Genomic DNA, 10,658 nt, shown 5'->3' with positions numbered 1-10,658 from the left:
GTCCAATTGGATAAGGACTTGTCTTACGAGGAGGAGACGGTATCTATTCTAGATCAGCAAGTTCGTCAGTTGAGATCGAAGAGTTTTCCTTCTGTTCGTGTTCAGTGGAGAGGTCAGCCTGCTGAGGCATCGACCTGGGAGTCCGAGTTCGATATGCGGAGCCGTTATCCCCATCTTTTCCCCGACTCAGGTACTTTCTTCTCGTGTCCGTTCGAGGACGAACGGTTGTTTTAGAGGTGGAGGATGTGATGACCTGCGTTTCGAGGCCTTAAAAAAACCTCTTTTAGCATTACCTCGATTTGCGTGCGCAGTCCGAGCGCGTATCCGGAAAGCCTATATGTGAAAATTTGTGAAAAATGATAAAGTTTGACTATAAAATGAATTAATTTGACTTCGGTCAATGTTTTGGGTAAACGGACCCGGATAATATGGGACTTGGGCGTATGTCCGGAATTGAATTCTGAGGTCTCAAGCCCGAGAAATGAATTTTTAAAGAAAATTATTTTTTGAAATTAATTATGAGGTTTGGAAATGAATTTTGATTAAAACTTGATAGTATCAGGCCCGTATTTTTGTTCCGGATCCCAGTACAGGTTCTATATGGTTTATATGTGTTGTTGGGGAAGTTTGGTAAGAAACGGAATCCATTTGACGTGATTCGGACCTTAAATGCAAAATTTGATGTTTAAAGAAGTTTTGAGAAATTTCATTGGTTTTGAGGTTTAATTCGATGTTCATGATGTTATTTTGGTGATTTGATTACACAAATAAGTCCGTATGATGTTTTTGAGGTGGTGTGTATATTTGGTTTGGAGCCCCGAGGGCTCGGGTGAGTTTTGGATAGGCCATAGAGTGTATTTTGGACTTAGAAAATTGCAGGTTTTATTGCTGGTGTGATCAGGCCTGGCTCGCAAATGTGAGTTCGCAAATGTGAAACAGCCCAGGCCTGTCCTTGCTCGCAAATGCGAGGTTTTAATCGCAAATGCGATTACCCCTATTTCAGCCTTGAGTCGCAAATGCGACTCTGTAGTCGCAATTCCCAACTCGCAAATGCGAGAGGTGCTTCGCAATTCCCAAGCTAGCAGAGGTCGGGGTTTGCAATTGCTAACCCCTATTCGCATTTTACATCTGCAACCTGCAACTTTTATACTTAGACGAATTTTGAACCCATTTTCACATCTTTTCAAATACAAACTCCCTAGGGTGATTTTTCAAGAACAACTCTTCTTCCAAATCTATTGTAAGCTAATTTTAACTCATTTCCTTCAATCATTAACATCTTTTAATATGATTTTAACTCAAAATCAATGATTTTCATGAGGGAAATTGGGTGTTTTGGGTAGAACCTATGTTTTTCAAAAAATTAAAAAAAAGGGATTTGGACTCCGATTTGAGGTCCGATTTCAAAACAAATTATATATTTGGGTTCGTGGGGGAATGGGTAATCGGGTTTTGGTTCGAACCTCGGGTTTTGACCATGTGGGCCCGGGGGCAATTTTTGACTTTTTGGGTAAAACTTTGGAAAACTCATTTTCATGCATTAGAATTGATTCATTTAGCATTTATTGATGTAATTAAGTAACTTGTGACTAGATACGAGCGAATTGGTGGCGGAATCAAGGGGTAAAGCTATAATTGAATCGTGAATTGTGTTTGTGGCATCGAGGCAAGTGTTTGGTCTAACCTTAGCTTGAGCGATTAGGAGTCGAGTCCTATTTGCTATGTGGTAATTGTGGAGTACGAAGTATAGGCATGATGACAAGTATCTATACATTGGTATCTAGCATGCCCGTGAGTCTTATATTGTGATTTTCATGACTTCGTTGTATTATTCATGCCTTGGTGAAGATTTCTATTTGTTGTGTAAAGTTTCTGGAAGGAATTGTGACCTATGAACATTGAGGAGCATTGGCTCGAGTTGTGAAGTGAATTATGAAAGTATAAATGATAATTGAACCTCTAGAGCATTGGCTCGAGTTGTGAAGTGAATTGTGAAGTAAAAGTGAGAAAGAGAAGAGATCATTATGTCCCTTGTCGGGATATTGTTGCTTCATTTGTTATCTCCCTTGCCGGGATTTAGTTGTTGTTTTGATGTTGTCCCTTGCCGGGACTTGTTGTTGAATTATTGCTCCCTTGCCGGGATTATTATTGCAATTTCATTTATTTTCTTTGCCCTATTGTTTGTGATTGTTGTTTGAGTGAGGAAGAGAGTTAAAGCATGAAGGGTGATGCCGTGTATGATTTGTAAGGAAATAGTGTAAAGCACGAAGGGTAATGCCGTGCTGCACGATGTACCATTCCGTGTCGATTATATTGATTATATGGTGAGTAAAGAGAGTAAAAACATGAAGGGTGATGCCGTGCACATTTTCATTACTTGATTGCTTTGGTGAGGACGAGAGTAAAAATACGAAGGGTGATGCCGTGCATTTATTGATTTCTGGTTCTTTTGTTGATATCCGAGATATATTGTTTCTGTCATTTACCTATTGTCTTTCTATTCGGAAATTGATATCTCCCCCGCAGTATGCTCCCCCTCCCATACTTGACTGTTTATTTCTGTATTTCTTTTCTGTTGTATATATTTGAATTGCATAGATTATTTGGTTGTCTGGTCCTAGCCTCGTCACTACTTCGCCGAGGTTAGGCTAGACACTTACCAACACATGGGGTCGGTTGTGCTAATACTACACTCTACACTATGTGCAGATCCGGAGCAGCTCTTGGACTGTGTAGTTTGGAGGCTACCTTCAGTCCACGCGGAGATCCAAGGTAGACCTGTAGGCGTCCGCAGGCCCTGGCATCTCCTCTATCTTTTATTTCCTGTTTCATCTTTTGTTTCAGAAACAGTGTATCGCTTATTTTATTCAGACTTTGTATGTAGTAAAGCTTAGACCGTCTGTGGTATGTGACACCATGTTTTGGGTGATTAAGGCTTCAGCAGTTGTAATAGATATAGATTTCAGACATTTTATTATTTTCTTCTATTTATTTAAAATTCCGCTGTTTATACGTTATCGCCTTATGTTTGTTAACTAAATGGATAATGACGTAATTGGGTTAAAGGATTGGCTTGCCTAGCTCACGTTAGTAGGCATCATCACGACTCCTGAGGGTAGGAAATCCGGGTCGTGACAAGGGGGATCTCCCGGAATATCGATCCGTAGTCCTAAAGTAAATATCCAATACAGGGGAATCTCCCGGGTGCATTCCCGTAGTTCCAAATATAAATGTGCAAGAGAATCTCCCGGAATCTCGATCCGTAGTCCCAAAGTAAAAACACAACAATCTCAAGGAAAGAATCCAGTACATAGGCGCTACAAGTGTTCAAATATCACAACATTTCACAAGTTACACCTGAAGTACTCAATTATCACATTCTTCATAAATTATACTATAAATGTTCAAATATTACAATATATCACGATTTCCACCTCAATTTCTCAATTATCACATCATTCACAAATTATACTACAAATGTTCAAATATTACAACATATCACGATTTCCACCTCAAGTGCTCAATTATCACATCATTCACAAATTGCACTAGAAGTGCTCAAATATCACAACTTCATGAAATAAATATATTTATTCACCTTATTAACACAATTTCCCATTTAAAATATCTATAGGTAAAAATCAAGAATGAAAGTATTTTCCATAAAAAAATGGAAACTCAAACAAACACAGAGTTCACATAAAAGTCGAGTAGCAATCACTTCAAATTATCATATCAAAACAACATCGGCAAATAAGGAATGAGGCATGACATATAAGAGATTTAGTAAGTCCCATAAAATTTTCCAATTTAATACATAAGGGTGTCCACGAATTTTAACCAATATAATTTGCACATATAAACCAAGTACGTACTCGTCACCTCACGTACATGGTTTCAAATCACACAATTTTCACATAAGACTCAACGCCAAAGGGGAAATCCCCCACACAAGGTTAGGCAAGATACTTACCTTTTTGAAGTTATGCCGATATTTCACAATCGCCTTCTTGCTTGAATTAACCTCCGGACGGCTCAAATCTATCCAAATTAATTTTATAACTTCATTAAAATTCATCGGAAATAATTCCGGATAATATAACATCGACTTAAAATTTCACATTCAAAAAGTCAACCAAAAGTCAACACGGGACCCGCCTCTCGAAACCCGACATAATTTTCACTAAATTTGAACTCCCATTCCGATACGAGTTCAACCATACCAATTTTATCAAATTCCGACATCGGATTGACTTTCAAATCTTAAATTTTCATTTTTGAAAGATTTGCTAAAAATCTAATTTTTCTTCCATAAATTCATGGATTCATGATGTAAATGAGTATGAAATCATGAAATATAATCAATATAGGATAAAGAACACATACCCCAATGTTTTCACGTGAAAATCGCCCAAGAACCGAGCTCCAAAAATTCCAAAACGAAATGGTAAAGTGCTGATTTTTGTGATTAAATGTTTCTTCCCATCCGTCACTAAAAGCCATTTTCGTAACTAAAAGCCATCACTAAATGTCCACCAAAAATAGCTTTACCAGCCTTTATTCAATCGGTCATAGCTCACTGTACAAATTTCTAAATTATGAATGGTTTAACTTTCTGGAAACTAGAATACAAGGTCTAGAACTTTTATGTTTTGCAAATCTTCAGATTCCTTATGGATTTCGAGATATAAGCTTCCAAAATAGGCTCCTCGCATCAGAAATTTCTGGGAAAATTACAAAACAACATTACCAACCTTCATTAAATCGATCATAACTTTCTGTACCAATATCCAAATACGAATGGTTTAGTTTTCTGGAAACTACAACTAAAGGGCTACAATTTTCATGTTTTGTAAATTTTTAGATTCTTTATAGAATTCGAGATATCAGCTTCCAAAGTAGCCTCCGCGATTGCACCATTGCTGTCCAAAACAGCAGCTGTAGCAGAAAAAGCAGCAGGTTCTTTTGTCCGAAATCCATTCCGTTAATCTTCCTAAATCCACCCGAGACTCTCGAGACCTTAACCAATTATATCAACATGTTTGAAAATATAATACGAACTTAATTGAGGCTTCAAACCATGTCAAACAACGTCGAAATTACGAATCACGCATCGAATCAAATTATGAGTTTTCAAATCTTCCAACTTCTATATTTTTGCGCCGAAACATATCAAATCAATCCAGAATGATTTCAAGTTTTGCTCACAAGTCATAAATGACATAATGGAGTTGTTCTAATTTTCAGAATTGGATTTCGACCCCGAAATCAAAAAGTCAACTCCCGGTTAAACTTTCCAAAAATCTTCTATTTTCCAACTTTCGCCAAAATGCGCCGAATTGTCCTACGAACTTCCAAATCAAAATCCGAACATGCTCCTAAGTACAAAACCACCATACGAAACTATTGGAATCATCAAAATTCCATTCCTGGGTCATTTGCTCAAAAGTCAACTCTCCCGTCTACTTTTTCCATTTAAGCTTCAAAATGAGAACTATTCTTTAAATTTATCTCCGAATCTTCCGAAAACCAAACTCGACCTCACATGCAAGTCATAATACATATACAAAGCTGCTCGAGATCTTAAGTTGCTGAATAAGACGTTAATTCTTAAAACAACAAGTCGGGTCGTTACATGGATGGTGGGCGCAGGTTGAGTTTTGGCTCATCGTCATTGGGTGCGACGGATCTATCACAGGCGCATGTATGTTTGTATTACTATTAAATTTTAATTTGTTTTTTTTCTCAATGATTTTCCATAAATTAATTTTTTATTTTCTTATTAAGGATTCATCCCAGTCCATCACGGAGGCCACTTTATGCAATGATGAGGACACCACAAATGCTTATATTCAGGAGCCTGACGAGACCATGGTAAAACAATGTTTTTGACTTAACACGTACATTGCTAATATACGTTTTTATATACTAAGCTTACTTATTGTTTTGTAGGTTGTAGATGGACTGAGGGCCCCTTCTACCGACCCTGCCAGACCAACTGATGATCATCCTGCAGCGCATCATCATATAAAGAGGCGACGTGATGAGGATGATCTTGATAGTGTATCCGGATGGGAGGGGATACGACCCCAACCCCGATCGTGATGACGCCCAACACACTGCTAGGCAAGCCTGACCAATTAACAACCTCAACCCATTTCTTATATAGTTCATTATTAGCTAACACAGTTAAATTACCAAAATACCATATTAGAAGTCTGAAACCAGAGTTAAATAAGCGGAATTTCAAATGATAATACTACTACTACATAGCCCATATAGATCCGGTGTCACAAGTCTGAGCCTCTAATACCAATTTATCACCCTAATACATATCAATCTGGGGAATGCAGATAAAACAAAAGGATAGAAAGGAGAGATCAGGGTTGCAGACGCCATGCAGCTACCTCGATGCTCCCGTATATGTGCTACTCAACTGAAAATCCTCACTCAGCCTCAGATGCACCTGGATCTGCACGCAAGGTGCAGGGAGTAATGTGAGTACTCCGACCCAGTGAGTAATAAGCATAAATAATGACTGAGATTAATAAATCATGGAGAAACATAAAGTAATCTATAATGCGGCATTTTAAACAAGTAATATGAAAGCAATAAACCAATGGAAACGAAATATGGAAATGCTACAACAAATAAGCAGTTAAGTGACAGACATATAAAGAAAATCAACACATAGAACGGTACCCTATAGTACCCTCTGCGGCGTGCAGCCCGATCCATACATTTATCGTCGATGGCACACACTGGGGGTGTGCAGACTCCGGGAGGTGCCCCTTACGGCCCAATCACAATATCAAGCCATATCGTGGCATCAAATCTAGGCCCTCGGCCCTCATATCAATATCAGTATAACACTGTTGCGGCGCGTAGCCCGATCCCATAGTATCCTCACATCTGGCCCTTGGCCATACTTAGTCCAAAAATCATATAAGCCCATCGGGCATGAGTAAAACAGTACTTCTCAGCCCAAAACAAATCCTGAAGAAAGCTAAAAAACGCTGTTTGATGAGCCTGCGTAGTATTAGGTAGTTGGTCAGGTAAAGGCTGACCAAGCCAATGATGCTTACCTGGTCTTTTCAGTTAATATATTATTTTAGTTTCAAAACTGAGTAAAACGTGGCTGAGTTGTAAAACAGTGGAAAACGGTACGACTGAGTTCAAGTAGTAAGTCAAAACAGTGAGGAAGTAGTGATAAAACTCCCCGGAGGGTTCAAATAATTGGCACGAAGCCCAAATATGGCAGTCAGTTCAAACATTGATGAGAACAAATAAGTTTCAACCAAAATACGCGGTAAAACATCATTCGGGACGGATCAAGTCACAATCCCCAATAGTAAACGACCCCACACTCATCATCAAGCACGTGTCTCACCTCAATATAGTTCTACAATGTGTAAATCGGGGTTTCAAACCCTCAGGACATCATTTACATTCATTACTCACCTTGAACCTGCTAAATCTCTATCTCGCGACGCCTTTGCCCCTCGAATCGGCCTCCATGCGCGTCGAATCTATCCAAAATTAGAACAAATATATCACAATAGGCTAAGGGAACAAAGCCCAAGCGAAAACAATCGAATTACCACAAAATTCTAGAATATGGTCAAACCCGACCCCCGAGCCCGCATCTCGGAATTTGACAAAATTCACAAAACTCAAATCCTTATACTCTCATGAGTCTAACCATATGAAAATTATCCAATTCCTATCCTATTTGGTCCTTCAAATCATCATTTTACATTTTTGAAAGATTTCACAATTTTCTGCCCAAATTCCATCCCAAATCACGAATTAAATGATGAATTCGATGATAAATTCATGTACTCTAGCCAAATCTGAGTTAGAATCACTTACTCCGATGAATTTCTTGAAAAACCTTCGAAAAATCGCCAAAATCCGAGCTCTGTAGGTCAAAATATCAAATAAAACCCAAAACCTCGTATTTATAGAGTACCCCTCAGATCTCAGCCTCCGCGGTCCGCACAGAACCACCGCGGTCTGTGCAAAAGCACCGCGGTCCGCACAAAACCACCGCGGCCCGCACCAAACCATCACGGCCTCACTTTATTTTGTGCGGTCCGCACAACACATACCGCGGTCACACTTCCTTTTGTGCGGTCCGCGTGGGTGGGTTCCGAGGCCTGCAACCCTTCTGGACCTGCTACAGCTATGATTTTGGCCTAAAACATCACGGAACCTACCCGGAACTCCTGGAATTCCAAACCAATTGCACTAACACATCCCATGACATTGTTCAAACTTTTTCAAGACCTCGAGACGCTCACAACAACATCAAATCACTAATTTAACAGGGGATTCAAGCCTAAGAACTCCAAGAACTCTTAAATTATGCTTTCGATCAAAAAGTCTATCAAATCTCGTCCGAATGACCTAAAATTTTGCACACACATCCCAAATGACACAACGAAGCTACTATCACTCTCGGAATTCCATTCCGACCCCTATATCAAAATCTCGCCTATCAACCGGAACCGCCAAAATATCAACTTCGCCAATTTAAGCCTAAATCTTCTCTACAACTCCAAAACCCATTCCGATCGCGCTCCTAAGTCACAAATCACCTCTCGAAGCTAACCGAACCATCAGAACTCACTTCCGAACCTTCTAACATATGTCAACATCCGGTTGACTTTTCCAACTTAAGCCTTTTTAAAAGAGACTAAGTGTCTCATTTCTTGCCAAATCCTCTCCGATCTCGAACTAATCAACCCGATCACATAAAACACGGATAACGAAGCGTAAAGAAGCTAAAATAGGGGAAAACGAAGCGGTAACTCATGAGACGACTGGCCAGGTCGTCACATCCTCCCCAACTTAAACAAATGTTCGTCCTCGAACGAGTCAAGAAACATACCTGAAGCCTCAAACAGGTGAGGATATCTGCTCCGCATCTCCCGCTCGACCTCCCAGGTAGCCTCCTCCATGGGCCGACCTTTCCACTGCACATTACTGAAGCTATATCCTTTGACCTCAACTTTCGAACCTAACAACCCAAAATTGCTACTGGCTCCACATCATAGGTCAAATCATCATCCAACTGAACCGTGCTGAAGTCCAAAACATGAGACGGATTCCCAATATACTTTCAGAGCATAGAAACATGAAATACCGGATGCACGCTCGACAAGCTGGGGGGTAAAGCAAGCTCATAAGCCACCTCCCCAATCCTCCGAAGCACATCAAAATGCCCAATGAACCGCGGACTCAACTTCCCTTTCTTCCCAAACCTCATAACACCCTTCATGGGCGAAACCTTCAACAAGACCTTCTCACCGACCATGTAGGACACATCTCGAACCTTTCGGTCCGCATAACTCTTCTAACGTGACTGCGCTGTACAAAGCCTCTCCTGAATCACCTTCACCTTCTCTAAGGCATCCTAAACCAAATCTGTCCCCAATAGTCTAGCCTCGCTGGGCTCGAACCAACCAACTGGAGATCTACACCGCCTCCCATACAAAGCCTCATACGGAGCCATCTGAATACTCAATTGGTAGTTGTTGTTGTAAGCAAACTCTGCAAGCAGTAGAAACGCATCCCATGAACCTCCAAAGTCAATAATATAAGCACACAACATGTCCTCCAATATCTGAATCGTACGCTCAGACTTTCCGTCCGTCTGAGGATGAAAAGCTCTGCTCAACTCCACATGAGTACCCAACTCTCGCTGAACAGATTTCCAAAACTGGGAAGTAAACTGAGTACCTCTATCTGAGATGATGGAAATTGGAACACCATGCAACCGAACAATCTCCCGGATATAAATCCATGTCAACCGCTCTGAAGAATAGGTAGTACACACAGGAATGAAGTGCTCGGACTTGGTTAGCCGATCCACAATCACCCAAATAGCATCGAACTTCTTCAAAGTCTATGGAAGTCCAATCACAAAGTCCATAGTGATCCTCTCCCACTTCTACTCGGGAATAACCATCTGCTGAAGTAAGCCACCCGGTCTCTGATGCTCATATTTTACCTGCTGACAGTTGAGACACCGAGCTACAAATCCCACAATATCTTTCTTCATTCTTCTCCACCAATAGTGCTGCCTCAAATCCTGGTACATCTTCGTGGCACCCGGATGGATAGAATACCACGAGCTATGGGCCTCTTTCAGAATCAACTCTCTAAGCCCATCCATATTGGGCTCACAAATCCGGCCCTGTATCCTCAACACACCATCGTCATCGATGGTCACATCTCTGGCATCATCATGCTGAACCCTGTCCTTAAGGACAAGAAAATGCGGATCATCATACTGGCGCTCTCTAATGCGATCATATAAGGAAGACCGAGAAACCACACATGCCAACACCCGATTGGACTCCGAAATATCCAACCTCACGAACCGATTGGCCAAGGCCTGAACATCAACTGCAAGAGGTCTCTCCCTAACTGGAATATATGCCAAACTCCCCATACTCACTGCCTTTCAGCTCAATGCATTGGCCACTACATTGCCCTTTTCCGGATGATACAATATGGTGATATCATAATCCTTAACCAACTCCAACCATTTCCGCAGCCTCAAAAAGATCCTTTTGCTTGAACAAATGCTGAAGACTGCGATGATCGATGAATATCTCACAAGATACACCATACAAATAATGCCTCCAAAT

This window comes from Nicotiana sylvestris, chromosome 4, assembly GCF_000393655.2.
Source record: "Nicotiana sylvestris chromosome 4, ASM39365v2, whole genome shotgun sequence".
NCBI lineage: Eukaryota > Viridiplantae > Streptophyta > Magnoliopsida > Solanales > Solanaceae > Nicotiana > Nicotiana sylvestris.
Note: the sequence above shows the minus strand (reverse complement) of the source record.